This window comes from Peromyscus leucopus, chromosome 17, assembly GCF_004664715.2.
Source record: "Peromyscus leucopus breed LL Stock chromosome 17, UCI_PerLeu_2.1, whole genome shotgun sequence".
In the NCBI taxonomy this organism is placed as follows: Eukaryota; Metazoa; Chordata; class Mammalia; order Rodentia; family Cricetidae; genus Peromyscus; species Peromyscus leucopus.
This window is the reverse complement of record NC_051077.1, coordinates 38,033,450-38,048,525: the sequence shown is the minus strand read 5'-3', so window position 1 is coordinate 38,048,525 and position 15,076 is coordinate 38,033,450. Positions and strand designations below refer to the sequence as shown.

Genomic DNA, 15,076 nt, shown 5'->3' with positions numbered 1-15,076 from the left:
TGAAGCCTCTCTGATGACAATTAAGGTAGTCACCAATCTGATCCCAGGAGATGGCAAGTTCTGACTACTTATCCATTATTGCTAGGAGTCTTAGCTAGGGTCACCCTTGTAGATTCATGGGTGGGAAACAATCTTTCTTATTAGAAAATCAAAGGTCAGTTTGTCTTTAGCACTATCTTCATACATCCTCTTCCGTAGTTATAATCAGAGAAAACAATACAAAATACATTTGGAAGCAACGGTGAGGAAGAACCATGACTTACACTTTTGAGGAGAGTTTACAGTGTAGTTTTAGATATGCCTTCTCCAGACTGATGGCTTTGTTCTCTTGACCGCCCTGTGATATGCCGAAGGAATGAAAGTTTAGTTCCCGAACAAGCTGAAGAGTATACTACACTGAAATCAATCTTCCTTTAAACTAATTTAATAAGAATTAGTATCTCTTGTAATTCCTATATACAGAAAGGGATAAGAAAGATATATTGCAAGAGTCCATATTAAAATATTCATACTTGGAAACTTGAAATAAGATTAAGATGTACATGGAAGAGAACGAACAACTACTAATCTCTTAGTTACTATAATGTCGTCACATTAGTCTAAAAGAGAGGTGAGATTAGAAAAAAATGAATGTTTTTCACACAGCAAAGAAAGCAACTTGGAGCTATGATTTACCTCCACATATTTATAGATGAAGATTCAGTCTTATTGGATGGGTTTTGGTCATATCATAGCAGAGATTGTGATGAGATGTTTGGGCACAGAATTCTTTTAGTTTTCTTCTTATTTCTTCCTCCTTCATTCCTTTCCTCCTTCCTTCCCTCCATCTTTCTCTCCTTTTAAAGACAAGATCTTACGATGTAGCTGGAAGGACTCTTGGTCCTCCCATCTCAGCCTTCCAAGTACGTGAATTCCACATGGGTACTATCAACCTAACTGGCTTTTTTTTTTTTTCCTCACAGAAAGCTGCTCCAATAAGTTATCCTCATAATCACAACCAGTCAGTCAACATTTTTATCTAATCTTCTACCATATTAACTAGTTGATATTCATTGCATCTAACATTCAAGTTTTGCCATACCAGAAACAAATCTGCATTTATGTTTTATGTGGCAATGATGCAAAACTATTTTTGAGCAATAAAAAAAAGTCCCCTGACTCTGAGGAGGGATAGGAAACCCTGTGGTCATCATGGGATTTTCTCTACAAACCACAATCATGTTGCTCCTTCCCTCAATGCCTTAATGATGTCACCAGAGTTCCAGATTCAATCTTTTTCTATCAGAAAACAAGTTTTCACTGAGTGGCTCTTTTTTTTTTTCCAACTATTTCAACTTTCTCTTCTGAATTGATGAGTCAATAACATGAATTTCATGTTTCCTCTCTCACTCATCTCTTCTAAAGTCATAATTCATGTGAATTTCCACCTAATTTCTTTTAGCATTTCAAAATCAGCAAGTATAAAACATGAACTCATTTTTCCTCATTATCATGAAAAACTGTTTTGTTGTTGAAACTTTTCTAAATAGACCACTGACCTACTTTACACACGCTCAGCAATCGTAATGGAGGAGATGGTGTCCTGTGGCTCAACCTTCTGCATGCACTTACACACAGGGACTGTCCTCCTAAATCAACTCAGAAGTTCTCTTAGCTTCCTCATTCTCTGGCCATTGATGCTTAGCTCCAATATTTATCATTCATAGTTGGAGCCCTAAACTATCTTTTACTATTTCTACTCTGTCTTTATACATCTAAACCATCTACAGATTGAAAGAAGAATTATCTTACTAATGTTCACACTTAATTACAGTAACCACCTTTCTTAAAATTGTCTCTGTGTAAATCCAATGGGGTTGGCATCTATGTTTAAGCACTTGGGACATCTTCTAGCTCCTTATCTTGCTCTTTCCTTACCTAAAATTCTAGCCAAACAATCAATTTACAATTCTCTTAAAGATGTACAGATTTTCCCCATTTTTCACTCCATGTACTTTGTCTCCTCTCTTATACAATTTCGTTCTCCCTGCCAGCTCTAAAAATCCCCTCGTCTGCAAAGACCATACTCAAACACCATAGCCTTTGTGACCCATGACCCCTCAGACAAAATTAATGATTCACTGTTCTTGATCCCATGGTACTATGTGGCTTTAAATAATAACTTCCATATATAAAATTTCCCCACAAGATTAGACATGTCCATTACATTATTTTTTTTATAGTTTATAAAAATATAAGTTCTGACTAACAGTATGTATTAAATGCTCATGCTCATCGAAAGAACTGAAAAATAGCACAGGAATAGTTTTTTTTTTCCACTTTGTTTCTCAAGTTATTTATCCTCCAGGACAGCTGTGACAGATGTTTATGGAGCACACTATCAGAGTGAGATAACCTAGTATTCAGAGAACTGTACTGCTTCATTATTGGGCAGCCTAGTGTTCCAAATGTTTTTTCTATTGGGTTAAAATGTCCTGAGTTGTCCCCCTTCCCCAGCCCTTCATCAGTACTATTTCTCTCCTCTGAAATCACCCATAGTAAAATGGTTCTCAATATGCCATATTTCAGTATTTGATATCATTCGGTACAGCATCTCTCTGGTTACTCTTCATTAATTTAAGAGCACTTAGCCCTCTTCCAGGATTCTCATAATTCATTTTTTTCACTTATCTGTACACATTTTATTTATAGGTTTTCTTAAAGTGTGCTAGAAATAGACATTCTGTCCAGGGTAGCGGAGCATGCATGGGAAATGAATGTTACACTGCTCCGTGCCTGGCACTTCTGTAATGAATGCTGTTACAAGTTTTACATTTGCAGAGGTGTTTTGTATTTCTATTTCTAGTTTCAATATCTTCAAATCTTTAGAAGAGTAAATGCTTCACACTGGCTTTGACCATTAATGGATGTTACACTACCCATAACCCAGAATAAAGCATATGTAAGAATTAAACCCTAAATCTTCATAACCAGCCTAACTTGCAAGTTACTTTCTCATTCTACTTGAGGTCATCTTATTAAACTTTCCTTGTATTTTCATGTTGATTCCCATATCTATTTGAAATCATGTTTTCTTTGATGACTATTTCTTATTTAACTAAAAGTAATTATCCTGTTACTGATACTAACTCCACTACCCATAATAAACAGTAAGCCTTGAATACTGCCCATATACCAAATATTAAGCTAGATATTTTAAATAAATTATTTTTATTTCATTTTCAGGGAAATATTTCATAAAAGATATTTAATATGTGGGAGATTGGAGTCATTCTTTTCTTGATGAATATTTATTTCTTTATTGATTGCAAGGATTAGAGACGCATAGCTCTTATATATCTTGTAAACTATGACAGTCTATAATAAATTAAAACCCTTTACTATGAAGTTTCACTTCCATTATTCTCTTTCTTATGTGGCAGAATTTATTTAATTTTAGTTTGTCCCAGTTATGGATGCTGGGCATGATGGGATTCACCTACGTGTCTGAGAGTGCTTGTTTTCTGTACTAAATACCTAGCAATCTTTGCATGGATCAACAGAAGAGTGGCATTGTGTGTTATGATACATTAAGAAATTACTTGACTCTCAATGCGAACCGATGTACGAACCGCGCTATAAAAGTTGCCTTAAATATAAGGCGAGCGCTTTAACTTTTAGGTGAAAGCCTGCAGCAAGATTGACACTTTAGTTAGAGGTGTACAGCAGGATCGTGAGCAACAGCTGTAACATTCCTGACTGGGCCTACATCTGCACATCTGGATCTGGAATCTGCAATCAAAAAGGCGAGCACCAGAGATTACAGGAGTTGTCTTTGATGAATGAATGGCTCATTGTTTCCCTGGCTCCTGTCAATACCTCAGAAAGAGCACCAGAACTGGCTCTGCAAAGTGGAACTCACAACTATCAGAGAAGGTGTTTCTCATGATCTGCCGTCACAAGACCACCATCTTCACGGAAGCCAAGGAGTAGAGAACCGTGTTCCAGCTAAAGCTAAAGCGTGTTGTCCAAGTCATCCTCTAGCGGCCTCCAAGAGAGCAGCAGCTGTACAAGGATGACCAGCTCCTTGATGACAGAAAAACTCTAGGCGAGTGCGGCTTCACTAGCCAGACAGCACGGATACAGGCCCCAGCCACAGTGGGTCTTTGGAGCCCTGCACATTGAACCCTTCTCCAGCCCTCCATAGCTTCCAGATGTGATGAAGCCATAGGATTCTGGAGGCAGTGCCAATGAACAAGCCCTGCAGTGAGGGCCACAGGCCCATCCCCCTAGAGACCCATTCTCTCAATAAAGATGATTTGGCTGTCAAAAAAAAAAAGAAAGAAAGAAAAGGAAGAAGAAAGAAAGAAAGAAAGAAAGAAAGAAAGAAAGAAAGAAAGAAAGAAAGAAAGAAAGAAAGAAAGAAAGAAAGAAGGAAGAAAGAAGGAAAGGAAGGAAAAGAAATTACTTGAACAAGACAGCATATTTGAAAACTATGACTTTGATCACAAGAAACAATAAAAAAGGAAAAGAAAAAGAAACTGGTGATGGGTATCAGTGTAACAGAAATCCTGGAGAGATATTATTGTAAGAGTTGAAAAGTTAAATATGAATACATATTTTTCTATACATTTTTCTATTTTGAATAGTTACATTAGATATTTTATTTCTTTCCTGACAATGTGATTACTTGCATTGAAATCTGATGCCATTAATGTGAGATGAGGAGCAAAAGTATAAATGACTATAGAACACTGTAGCGTAAAAATACTAAGGTGAATAGTAGATGTCTTTAATTTATATCACTTTTTACTTTCTTTGTCACTGTTTATATGTATTTTCTTTTGTTTTTCACTTACACTTTTACTTTGTATTTCTTTTGTCAGCATTTATTCATTTGAATAGGTTTAAGATATTCTTGTGCTCATTTAATTATTTAAAAGGCCACATAATGTTACAGTTATTAGAGTAATAAACCCAAAGATTATTGACACGGAATCTCTAATATAATATGCCCAAGTGCTGAAAATAATGCAGAACTGGTCACAACAACAAAAGCAATGTAAGCCAGTATTGCTGTGGTATTGGTGTGGCTGATATAATATTAAAGTTTTAGCAAAGACTTTCACTAATCACCTTGTATTCTACAGGGAAGAATTGAGCTTAATTTTCTGGAGACTGAGAGATAAAAGTTTCTAGGCAGAGCAAATAAAGTTTATATTTTAGAAAGATAATTTAAACTGTGATGTGAGGGGAAAAATGTGTAAGAGGCAAGGCCAGAAGTGAATTCTAGAAGTCTAGAATATTTTTTGTTGTAGTGTTAGTGAGAAACAAACTGTTCTGAACCATAGTAGAAATGGAGATAGAAGTGTGTGTGTGTGTGTGTGTGTGTGTAAAATAAATGAGTTCTATAATTTTTTATTATAATCTATAATCAATTCAATCCTACATCAAAGAAAAGGCAAAAAATGCTCTTAGTTTTTCTTGAGATGTAATGTTATCAGAAATTAAAAGATTAAAAATGTATTGTGATAGAACAAAGGGTTTTGGAAATTGAGGTACTGACAAGACCAGGCAGGAAGTTCATATTTTGATGTTTGGATTACTCTGGGACTCTAGTGTAAAAGGAAATTCTGAAAGCAAAGGCAGTGGCAGAGGTTCCTGTTACTACAGTAGAGATATATTAATTAACACAACTTTTGGAATTGTGTTTTGTTTTGAAAGTAAGATATCTTGAATATCTTTACTTCTTGAACATCACTTTATAATTAGACATCACAATTCAGTGCTTCTTTTACTCAAAATGCATGGTCAGAATGGATTTGTGTTTCCAAAGAGTAATTACGGGTTCAGTATACCAGTCTCCCCTGATGCATGAGCAGCAGTGATGAAGAAGGGATGGGGAGCCAGGGAGCTCTCTGAAGGAAGAGAATCCAAATGTGGGTAAATTATGTTTCTAAGACAGTTGCTAAGTAATAGAAAAGAGACTCAAACATACCTAAATTGAAAACCATATTATTTCTTTATACTTCATTATATAATCCTTTCCAAAAATTGAACATATGCTTACTGTCAACCCCAGGTTGGTAAGAGGGAAAAAGAATGACACTGATCACAAAAAAAAAGAAAAAAAGAAAAAGAAACTGGTAAGAGGTATCAAGGTAATAGAAATGACGGTCAAATATGACTGTAAGAGTTGGTGGCCCAAATCAAAGAAACTGAGGTACAATGCAGGAAAATTCTAAGTCACAAAAAATGTCTTTTAATAGAAATAATGCATTTCAGAAATCAGATTAGAAAGAGAAGTTAATGAGCAATTTTAATCTACTTCAAATGTGTCCTTGACATTAGAGAGATGTGGGTTCAGATATGCCTTTAGTTGCGGTATAGTGAGTATTTTATTTACTATCTAAAATGAAAGACTCAATTTCCAGCTATTCTTGATGCTAGCCATGTAATTATGCATAAAGGACTTTATTATCTATTTTCTGCCTGAGACACATTTTAAACCATAGAATAAGGGTAATTAATATCAGTTGCAGGAATGTATCATGAAAAAGACAAAAAGAGAAAAATGTTTTTTTTTCTCATTACAGATGTAAATTGACAATAACATGCTCATTAGTACTCGCTCATACCTTTATCTATATCTAGTTACTAAGCAAATCTAGTTGAATGAGAACTGAGTCATTTTTTTTGTTCTCATTTTATTAAAATTATTTTAAGTATGTGTTTACATGTGGGTATGTGCATGCATGTATGAATGCCCACAGAGTCCCATAAGGAGAATACGATCTGCTGGAACTGATGGGGTTTACATGTAACTGAACCACCTAACGTAAGTAGTAAGACATGAACTTGGATCCTCTTCAAGAGCAGCATATGCTCTTAATCCCAGAGTGATTACTCCAGCCCCTCCTCTCATTTTTAACAACTGATTAGTCTTGCAAGCCTTGGAGGTAGAGATTTGAAGGCTGAAAGTAAGAGCATATTAAGTCTCAAAACTTCCCAGGCTATGGGATAATAAGTTGAAAATCAGCCTAGTCAATGTAGTGAGAGCCTGTCTCAAAATTTAAAGAGGAGAATAAAAAGAAGGATGGAGATATATTTCAGATATCTTCCAGTACTGAAACAAATAAACAAACAAAAACAGTAATTATATTCTATCCTGGTATTTCAAAATTAATTTTCTATTAATTTGCCAACATTAGTTTTCTATCCAGATAAGATGGAATATGCTGTTTTCTGTTCAGTATCTGTTAAATAGACCATAACTTCCATCTCTAATCTCTCACATAATTTTGTAGCAGTTAACATTTAAGTTTAATCTGAAGACTACTTTGAGTTAGCTCATGTTAGTTGTACCAGGAAAAGTCATGGCTATGTTAATGGCTTGTATTATTATGAAATGTGTAGTTTTATTTCTCATGGTATGTGTCTCTTTTTATTCAATACTGTAGTCTACATTCCTTGAGGTTAGTGAGCATGTCTAGTGTTCTAGCATAATGCTTACTATATCATGATGGCTTAGAGATACTTATGATCTGTAGCATCAAGGTATCTCATTATGGAGAAATAAGTTTGACTTTTAATATAGCCTGTTTTAGATACTTGGAATTTTTTTCAAATTACTTGATTCTCAAGTAAAACTCTGTTAAGGAGGCTAGTTTCTCTATAGACATTGTCTCAGAAAAGCTTTCTTCATGGCCTTACTATCTGGATGAATCTCCATGGTAAATAGGGCTTGAAATTTTGCTTCTCAACAATGAAGAAACCATAAAATGAGTACAATTTAAAAAAATCCTTCATTTAAGACTTAAATATTTTTTGATTTTTTAAAAATTATCTAGGGATGCATTTTTTTCCCTGTTTGTGGCTCCAGACCAGGAAAACCATGTAATGAGGTCCACTATTGCAAGAAAACCTCCAAATATTTAGGAAACTCTTCTTGTGTAAATATTGATCTCAAATTTGTTTTGTTTCCCCCAGTGCTGCAAGAATATATAGGGCCATATGCCAATCATGAGGTTCATGGTTGCCTCAACTCAACTCCACAGCTGCTCACCAGAAGTCCCCAGTGTAGAAATTACCATTGTTTTTGAAAGTTCTCTGAAAAAGGAAGGTTAAATGAAATAATTTCAATATATCTTACAGGTTATATATATATATATATATGTGTGTGTGTGTGTGTGTGTGTCCTTTTGTATATATATATATATGTTTTTGTCATATATATGTTATATATATATTTGTTTTAGACCTAGCCAAAATATCTCCTATAAAGTCCTAGAATCATACCAGTGATGAGGTAAGGGAAATCATACCTAAATAATACCATTGAAATGTAAAGACAGAAAAATAAATAAATAAATAAATAAATAAATAAATAAATAAATCCGTAGGGAGAAGAGGATTGGCTTTTCTCCAACTTTTTCAAGGTTATTTTGTCTTTCCTGTATGAGGGCTATGGTTTCACGGGAAGCTAGAATCTGCTACATCACAATTTTGGCTTAATGTAGAGGTTTCTAAGTTTACCTCATTTTGCTCTTTTTCAAAAATCAGTTGCTAATGCTCAAGACAATAGACTTCTTTGCCTAGACGCTTCTGTCACCCTATATCAGTGGTTATCAACCTTCTTAAACTGTGACATTTCAATACAGTTCTTCATGTTGTAGTAATCCCCAAACATAAAATTATTTCATTGCTACTTCATAACTGTCATTTTGATACTGTTGTGGACCATAGCATAAATATATAATATGCTACCCAAAGGGTGTCACAATCTAAAGGTTGAGAATCACTGCCCTATCTGAATGAGCTTTCCATCTTTAGTAATTCTGTTGCTTTTGTGCTTATTTATTCTCGGTTTCTAAATATTATGGAATTATCTACAAAGGACCATAAATGACCAAAATTATTGCCATCATATCAAAACTACTTTTTAAAAATTAAATTTATTTATTTTACATCCCAACCATAGTTTCTCCTCCCTCAGCTCATCCCATTTTCTCCTCCCACCTCTCCTTCCATGCACCCAACATCAACCTACTCCTCTTCTGTTTCTGTCCATAAAGGAGCAGGCCTCCCACAGATATCAACAAAACATAGCATATCTAGTTGCTGAAGGACTAAGCACCTCCCCTTCTACTAAAGCTGGGCAAGGGAACCCAGTATAGGGAACATTTTCCCAAAGCCAGTCAAAGCATTAGGGAAAGCTCCTGCTCCCACTGTTAGGAGTCCCATAAGTATGCCTAGCTACACAACTTTCACATATATACAGAGGGCATATATGTGAAAGTCAGTCCCATGTAGGCTCCCTGGTTGTTGGTTCAGACTCTGTGAGCTCCTCCAAGCCCAGGTAAGTTGCTTCTGTGGGTTTTCTTGTGATGTCCTTGACCCCTCTGGCTCCTACAATCCTTCCTCCTTTGTTCTTGGTTGTCCTAGCTGAACATCCCTTGAGGGAACTAGTGAGAAGGCATGGCATCAAGAACATAGACACCAGGAGTCAGGAGAGAAGCAAGCAGCAGACTCGTTTATTGTGGATATAAGGAGAACCTATATATCCCTTCCCGATTTCCCATTGGCAGCTGGAGACTCTCTTAGCTGTGTTGTCTCTTTCTCATTGGCCCCCAGCATTCTGATGATCATGCATCACCAATCATCAGGTGCAGTGGCAGTCTCTAATTTGGCTCAGTGGGAACAGCTGTGGTTTTATCAGGCTAGCCAGCCATGCTCCTCCCATATATCCACATTTTTATTTATTTTCCTTGGCAGCTCAGTGGGAGCTGAGTTTCTATACCTTGGCCTTGTTGTCCCTACCTCAGAACATCCAGCATAATAGACTGTGCCTGTCTTAGGTTGGCCTGCTGAACAGGTCCTTACCCATCATTGACTACCAGCTCTCAAGGGATAGCTACTCTGGAAGGCATGCCAGGGTAGAGTGAACAGTAGTTATTCAGCAGCCTTGTGTATTTCTGTAAGCCAAGTCTATGTAACCTCACAGGGAGGCCCACACTCAGAAGACCCTAGTGCCATGAGCACCTGGACAGTGGTCTTGTTGATGGACTATTGTCATGACACATGATATAACAGACACTTGAAAATGATAATTATTAACAGTAAGCCCAAATAGTCATAGAGTGTGTCAGACCCAGGTGGCGCCCAACGTGGGGCTAAAGAAAAAAAGGGCTAAAGAAAAAAAGGGCTAGATTTGTCCTGACTCTGGGCAAGGCGAAAAACTCTAAAGCTACAAATGGCGCAGACTGGATAATGAAGGATATAGTTACCTCTCCTAGAATTTGACAATTAACCTAAAATTTTTCTTTCAGGATAAAGTAAACTTCGCCCATACCCAGCAGGAAGCAATTTTAAGAATACGACGCCCACATTCCCAAAGAGGTGGTGTGGGGCGGGTGGTTTTTTGGTCTTTTTAATGGGTTTTGGGTCTGGGATAATTTTCAGTGTTTAGGGGGGTTGGTTACAAGTTATTGTCAAGGGTTAGGAAAAAGGCTAAGCAAAGGAGATTAGATTTAAGGTTCTTGTTTAAAAAAAAAAAAGAAAGAAAGAAAAGAAAAAGACAATTACTAATTTTAAATACTTTACATTGGATTGGATTGTTTTATATTGTATACAAATTTGAAATTGATATTGTTAGAAAATGCTATATGTATATTTCTAATTGTATTTATTCCATCCATTTAACAATGTAATGCAAATTTCTGATCCTTGAATGTTATTATTGTCAACTATTAGGATATAAAGAAATGAAAGCTAGTAGTTAGACATTATCATAGAACTTGTAGTCATATTAGATATGTTTTAAAATTGAGCAGAGATGTTTTAGACAGGTCATCTTCAAACCCTTCAGAGATCTACAGAATATGGCATTTAAAATGTTTTAATAACTTAGAAAATTTTTCTTTTTTGAGACATGTCAGCTCCTGGCAGTACCAATCTACTTTAGAGAAAATATGGGCATTGAAGAAACTGCATATGGAGTCAACTTTCATTCTGGCAAAAGTTAGCCACTGGACAACAAAGTATCCTCGAATCAACAGGACAAAATGGACAGACAGATCACGAAACAAGGGACTACTGATTCTTGCCAAAACAAGTGTGGTTATGGCTTTATCAAAAGGCATCTTCTGAGGCCAGGACAATATGGCCCCATCCCTGAAGTGGCCTTCGCATCCGGAAAAGGTACAGTGCCCTTTTCTTCGAAGGCAGCTTAACAGGCAGAGGGCTGATGGATTCTGTTGTACAATGGAACAGCAGCTGAAAGCTCATGCCTCTCAAAAGTAGACTGGCATTTAATAGAGGGATGTGGAGAAGAAGGGGATGCTGAGATGAAGCCATATATACACAGCCAAGAAGAATGGACAGCTGAATTAAAAAACTGTCAACAATTTCCAGAATTTAAAATCCTGAATCATGACAGGACACTAGTGGAATTCAGGTGTTTCTGGTACGTGGACTGCTCTCACCCAATGTGAGGTTGAACTGTTGACCTTGTGTACATCCTACTTCACAAATGAGTCTGTCAGATACACTAAGCCTATAGGCTGAAGATGATGCCCCAACACTGCGGAGAAACCTCAGGTGACTGCCCAGGCAGCTGGCTGTTTCTGTCAACTCACAAAATTTTTTGGAAGTTGCTTGCATGCACTTCCTGTTTTTATTTTTGTTAGCTAATATTATTCCCTTCTTGGGTCTCTGAGGGAGTTGAAGATTAGTTAGTTATGGTTGAAGATTAGTTAGTTATAGTTGAAAATTAATTAGGATAGAAAGTACATTAGATACATCTTGGAATTACCAAAATAGGATAGATAATGGAATTATTTTCTCTGATTTGTCAAATACCTGTTTAGGTATTTATTACTTGTATATATTGTATATAGTTATTGTACTTTTGTATATAGTTTTTCTTTTGTTAGTTATAACCTTTTGCTTTCTTTTTCTTTTTATTAAAATAGAAAAGGGGAAATGTGGTGGTAATCTAATTGTACAGAATTATTATTTTGATTGTATGTTAATAAATAAAGTTGTCTGGGGGTCAGAGCTATTAGAGCCATAGCAAGAGTGTGGCGGTGGTGGCACACGCCTTTAATCCCATAGATATCTGTGTGTTCAGGGTCAGAGCTATTAGAGCCATAGCAAGAGTGTGGCGGTGGTGGCACACGCCTTTAATCCCATAAGATCTCTGTGTGTTCAGGGATACAGTCAGCATTGGAGACATATGCCTTTAAGACCTAGGGGGCTGTACATTCAGACAGTGACGAGGCAGTCATGTGTTTGGGTTTACAACCAATGAGAAGGCAGAACGACATACTATAAAAAAACGAACCGACAGGAAGTAGGTCTCTTTTCGCGAAGCTGGGACAGCAGAAGGAAGGGTGAGATTTTAGCTCTGAGCTCTGACCTCTCGGCTTTCTCTTTTACATTGTTTCTGTGTTTCTTACTTAATAAGACGGTTGGTTACATCAACATCTGGCGCCCAATGTTCGTGTTACGAATTCATGAAAAAGCTGTTTGCCTGTGGCCTTGTGAGCCCCAGCTCAGGCTCAAGCTACACTCAGTCGGTTGTGGTGGCACATGCCAGTAGGATTTGCTGAAGGAGACAGAGGCAGGAGGATCCCGAGTTTGAGGCCGGCCTAAGAGGCTTGGGAGAAGCTTTGGCCTGGACTGAGCCACAAATAGTGGTGGGACCATGGAAGCAGTGGCTACTGCTCCACGTTGCCAGCTCCTTCTCATCATGTTGGTGACTGCGGTGATGCTGCTACCTGGGACGAAGGTACTGCTGCTGGTTCAGAGAAGAATTTCCAGGACCATCGTGTTACAAGAAAGCATCGGCAAAGGTCAGTTTGGAAAAGTTTGGCAAGACAAATGGGGAAAAATTGCTGTGAGGATTTTCTGTTCTAGGGAAGAATGTTCATGGTTCCGAGAGATAGACATTTATCAGACTGTGATTGCTCCAAACCACAGAGGAGGCAAAAAAAAAAAAAAAAAAAAAAAAAAAAAAAAAAAAAAAAAAAAATGTCTGCAGGAAACCATGACCATGCCTAACAGTGACTTTGAAATCTTCAAAAAGATGACAGGATCCTACAACGATGATTCCACATGGACTATGATAAAGCCATTAAGCCGATTAATACCATGGAAAAATCGACTTTGGACTACAAACTGGTCAGGACAATTTCAAGAGGACTAGTTGAGATGATCCAGCCTGACAGACTACTTGAACAAGGACTTGAAACAAGCCCTGAACTTTCCTATTATGCAGAGACTGGACAAACGATACAGGACTTGATGATTAACCCCAAAGTTTTCTTTTCAAGATTCCCTAAAGATATCTTCACCCCTAGAAAGCAAAAAGAAAAAGAGAATATAGATATGAGATAGATCATCAAATCTACTCTGAGAAAAAAGATAAAGAAATAATAGGATATATAGGTAGATCATTGAATCTACACTGAAGAAAAAGGGGAAGATATAAAAATGACAAAAGGTAGACGAATGAATCTATTATGAAAAGAAAAGAGAAAGAATATGGATATGATAAGATAAAAAGGGAGATTATGGAATTTACTTTTAAAAAGGAACTACTTGTTTTAAATAAGATAAGTAATGAAAAATTTTTGGTCTGAGTTTATCAGATGTTACTGGACCGGACATTGTTAATATATATAATGGAGTTTTTTTTGTCTGGATCTGTCAGATGTTAATGGACTAGACATTGTTAATGTAATCTTGAATGTATATTGCATATACTTATTGAAGATAGCTTTTCTTGTATTAGTTATAAGCTTTTTTAATTTTAGACAAAAAGAGAGGAGATGTGGGGGTATTGTGTCCCCCAAAATATTGTGTATTCTAATAAATTTATCTGGGGTCAGAGAACAGACAGCCACTAGATACAAAGGCTAGAAAATGGTGGCACTCACACCTTTAATCCTAGCATCCCAGAGATAGAAATCCCTCTGGATCTCTGTGAGTTCAAGGCCACATTGGAAACAGCCAAGCATGGTGACACGCCTCTTATACTCCTGCTCTTCAGCAGAATTCCCCAGGCTTGGACAAATATTTGGTTGTGGGTTTCTGTATCTGTTTCCATCGGTTACTGAATGAAGGCTTTCTGATGACAATTGGGCTAGGCATCAATCTATGAGTATAGCAGAATATTGTTAGGCACCATTACATTGACATTCTAAAATCTCCAGTTGTGTTTGGTTCTATCCTAGGACTCTGGGCCATTCAGCCTGTGGGTCCTGGAACTCTAGGCATTGTCAAGGATAGGCTCACTGTCATTGCATGGCTCTTAGGCTGGACCAGTCTTTGGTTGGCCACTCCTACAATCTCTGTGCCACCCTTACCTCAGCACACCCCATAAGCAGGATAGACTGTAGTTTGAAGGTTATATGGGTGAGTAGATGTTCCAGTCCTTCCACTAGAAATCTTACCTGGTTACAGAAGATGGCCAGTCTAGGCTACTTTTCCACTATTGCAAGGAGCCTTAGCTGAGGTCATCCATATAGATTCCTGGGAGTTTCCCTTGCACCTGGCTTCTACCTAACCCTGAAATTCCCCCTTTCTAATCATCTCTTTCAGTATTCTTCCCCTCTATCCACTCCCAACCCAATCCTTCAAGTTCCCATCCCTACTTGCCCCCAGTCCACCCATAAGACCTCTTCAATTTTCCCTTCCCAGGGAGATCCATGTGTCCCTTCATGGGCTCTCCTAAATTTTTAGCCTTCTGGGTCTGTGGATTGCAACATGGTTATCTTTTACTTTACAGTTAATATCCATGTCTAAATGAGTATACATCATGTTTGTCATTCTGGGTCTAGGTTATCTCACTCAAGAAATTTTTTTTTTTTTGTAGTTTCATCCATTTGCCTTCAAATTTCCTGATGTCATTGTTTTTAATGGCTGAGTAATAATCCATTGTGTAAATGTACTACATTTTCTCTATCCATTCTTCAGTTGAGAGGCATATAAGCTGTTTCCTTGTGGTATGATTGGACAATCCTTTGGGTATATCCCCAAGAGTGGTACAGCTATGTCTTTATGTAGATTAGTTCCTAATTTTCTAAGTAATTGC

General features: G+C 37.1%; 1 pseudogene; it reads left to right on the top strand.

Moving 5' to 3' along the window:
* The first annotated feature begins 3,825 nt into the window (after window positions 1-3,825).
* On the top strand, window positions 3,826-4,249 carry LOC114683913 (annotated as a pseudogene).
* Window positions 4,250-15,076: the final 10,827 nt, after the last annotated feature.